The following is a 3,857-nucleotide window of genomic DNA, read 5'->3' as shown; positions in this document are numbered from 1 at the left end:
GTGTGCTCGCGAGTATGACGAGTGTCTGGGCCCCCCGGGGGGGGGGGGTACAGCACTGTAGTGCTACTCTGTGGTCTCTGAGAAATGAGGGACATTATGTTACAAATGACTCTGTGGAGAACTGAAGGGATTAGTGTTCAGGTGAATCAACCATTGATCCTCCCCCCACCTCACCCCCACCTCACCCCACCTCACCCCCCCACTCTCTCTTTGACTCCACTTCAAATCCAACTAAAACAAGACGTTGCGTGCTGGAATTTCTCTCTCCCTGTGTGTGTGTGTGTGTGTGTGTGTGTGTGTGTGTGTGTCCTTGTTTGGTTCGTGTTTCTCTATCACACACTCCATCTTGCGCTGTGATTAAAAAGAAAGAAAATACAAACTGAAGCATCTGAGGTTCATCACATTTAAAGACCGCTTGTCATTTCCTCTCTACAAAAAGTCCTGGATGAATTCACACTGATATGAAAGTTGGTTTTTATTTTATTCCATTTAGTTTTCTTGAAATTCTTGAATTTTTTTTATACGTCCTAAGACGTATTGACATCTAAACTAAACTAACTAAACTAAAAAAAAAACTTCTTTGGAAGCCAACATTGTTTCAATAGCAGATCCGCGACAACAGGCTGGCCAACAGGGGGCGCCAGGTACATGTTTTTAGCTGGGTCTCGAACCCAATACCTTCTGTGTGTAAGGCAGATACGTACGCAGGCGTAAAAACCACTACATTCTCCAATTTAATAAAATAACAAAATCTTTTCCTTGTTTTATTTCCTCCTCTTTCAACAGTCAAAATCACAGGAGTTTGGTTAAAAATCCAACGCTGTTCAAAAACCTGTTCAAATCAAAACCTATCACAACTAACTGACGTCATTAAAACAGACAACTGGACCTAGAATTCTCCTCATATTCCTTCTGTGTTTCCAGAATGAAATGTTGACTTTCTATTTTTATTTTTGATTCAACGTTTCCCACTGATTCTCACAGCAAAACCAAGAAATAAAAGGCACCAACACAGAACGTTTTCCTGAACACGTGTAGAAACGATGAGACGACGCTGACGCTGTGTTCAATTCAGGGGCAGTGAACGGCGAGATTTCAGTCGAATGATTTGAAGATGAAGATGAAGATCCTTATTTATTCAATGATGAGCTCCATAATCCACACACAGACGCACACACACACAGACTGTGGAGTGTGTGACTGCACTTCTTTTCTATTGTGTTTGTTTCCAGTTTAAACACTGTGCATATGAATCAGCTGTTACATGTAAACACAGCCTGATGGGACGACAATATTAGATTTCTCATTAGATGCAAACCTGGAGAAATTCATTGTGAATTACTGGCAGTAACTGTTTTAGATTCAGCCGCCACTCGTGAGCGAGCTACCGTAGCAGTTAGCATGAGAAAAAAAAATGGCTTAATTTGATTTTGATTGTTCTGTAACTACAGAGTAAGAGATATTAGCAGCACATTTCAATTACTTCTGTTGTCATTTCTAACTCCAGATGAAAGAAGCAGAGATGTAGAAATACTCAGTTGGAAGTCCTCAGTCACGTCACTTCTCCACGTGCACCGTCTCTGTTTCACCACTGCTGACTATCTGTATCTGAAATGATTGTTTTCATCTCCACACACACACACACACACACACACACACCGACGGCAGCGGAGAGAAGCTGCTGCCTCGTCTGTCACTTCGCTCCCTGCCTACGCCCGCACACCGGCTTCTTCTTCTTCTCCGTTGCCTGCTCTGCCCTTGTTCCAACAAACAAGACAGTCAAGACTCCGCTCCCGTTCAATCAGAGATTCGTTCTGAGGCTCAGCCTCTCTGTTAGTCAGCTTCTTGGGGGAGTGAAAAAAAAAAAAGAAAAAAAAACAAAAAAGGAAAAACCCCTGAGGAAATAAACTGTCACGAGGTGTTTAAATACAAGTATAACAGCAGGGGGCGCACTGGCAATCGTTAGAATTGATTGAATGAGATGTGCAGCATTCATTTATACTTTAGCACGTGCAGTTCCAGTTACTGCCACTGACTCTTTAAGTCAGTGTTTCCCAAACTTTTTTTCTGGGCAACCAAGTCACAAACCTTCGCGACGCAAGTCAACAGACTATTATTCGTAAACTGGAAAACATGATGCGAGACGACCCAAAAAAAAAAACTCTTGCGACCCACCTGAGGGTCGCGACCCAGTCTTTGGGAAACAATGCTTTATGCTATAGACTGATAGACTGATATCATTCACATCACAACAGAAACAACGACACGGAAAAAACTCCGTTCAGAACGATCAGCTCTGCAGTGTTAGCGTAGCCTCAGTCACTGCCTCCCTGCTCTGAGGGCAGGAGTCCGATTCTGCAGCAAGTGAAGCGTCTTCATGGTTACCACCGGAGACGCACTTCCTGCGTAATGCCTCTATTGATAGTAGTCAAGTCAATGACATCCCTGCAATCGTCATCCCCGCGGTCAATTACCACCGAGACGGGCAGGTTGTCTCCCAGGCAGGTTGTCTCCCAGGCACATCGCCCTGAGTGACTGTTAGGCACAAATGTCATCAGTGTCATCAATGTCAACAGCTGCTTTTTAGGTGACACTCCAGGTTCAGATACTACACTTTGCTGCACTTAATACCAGTGTAAAAAAAAACTCTGAGCAACTGAGTAAAAGTCTTTTTTAAGAAATTCCAACACTGTATTTGTCGAAATCGCTGCCAGAAACATTGGGAATTGAAACTGGGGAAAAAGAAAAAGAAAAAAAAAAAACGGAACACTAGCAAACCGTTGTTTTTGGGTTTTTTTTAAATCACTTAATCCTACAAAGACTCAATTAAAGACTAGTAGAATTTATAGTCAAAATCGCTGCTGTTTAAAAGAACAACAAGACCAAAGTGTGAGAAATAACTACCACAGAAACAGACGGTGATTAAAGACTCCACGATGAGAAATAAAACCAAAAACAAATCAAGGAAAATCCCTAACCCCCACCGACCCCGTCCCTAATGAAGTTTCCAGGGTAGAAGATAAAATAAGTGAACTGAATACTGCACACGTGGAGCGGAGTGAGTACACATCCCATATAAGGCTGGTACTGCAGTACCACGGAGGTTGTTGTACTTCCACAGACGTTTTTTCCTCAGTGTGTAGGAGTTTGTCTTGGTGTAATATTGGACAGGGACGGATCAGCGCTCTGTTATTGTTTGTCTCACACAATACGATTTCAGATAACTGTGTTTCAAATGTTCTGTTTTTGAAGGAAAGGACGCGTCGACTCCATAAAAGGAATGGATGTGAAGACAGCGGTGGAGGACGACTGTTTTAACGTCTCAGGATATTTATTTATATATAAGTATACATGCAATAATAAGATACAATAAGTCAATTTTCTCATTCATTTTCATGCAAAGAAGTATATTAGATATTTATTATTATTATCTATTAATATTTATTGAATTAATTATCCTGAACATGAAGTGTTTGTGGTTTTTTTTATTTTAGAAATTCATCAAGCGGGCCGGATTGAACACCCTAGTGGACCGGTTTTGGCCCGTGGACCGTATGTTTGACACTCACAGAGAGCAACACTGTAATAGATCAAATTAAACAACGTCCTATTTTCCTATTATCTGAAGAATATTTCAACCAGACAGAACCCTGCACGCCTCGAAGTAAACAGCAGAGCGTGGACCGGGACCACGTGAAAACAGCGGCGGAGACTGGAGCTGTAATGTGTTTTAATTGAGCGCTACAATAAAAAAGCATGTCTCCGACGGGACCTTTCCATTCAGGCGTTGATCAGCTGTGGGAGAATGATGAGAATTGACTGAGAGTCTCAATTTCCAATAGCAATCGCAGCGTGAC

This window comes from Cynoglossus semilaevis, chromosome 5, assembly GCF_000523025.1.
Source record: "Cynoglossus semilaevis isolate Cse_v1.0 chromosome 5, Cse_v1.0, whole genome shotgun sequence".
Lineage (NCBI taxonomy): Eukaryota > Metazoa > Chordata > Actinopteri > Pleuronectiformes > Cynoglossidae > Cynoglossus > Cynoglossus semilaevis.
This window is presented reverse-complemented; position numbering follows the sequence as displayed.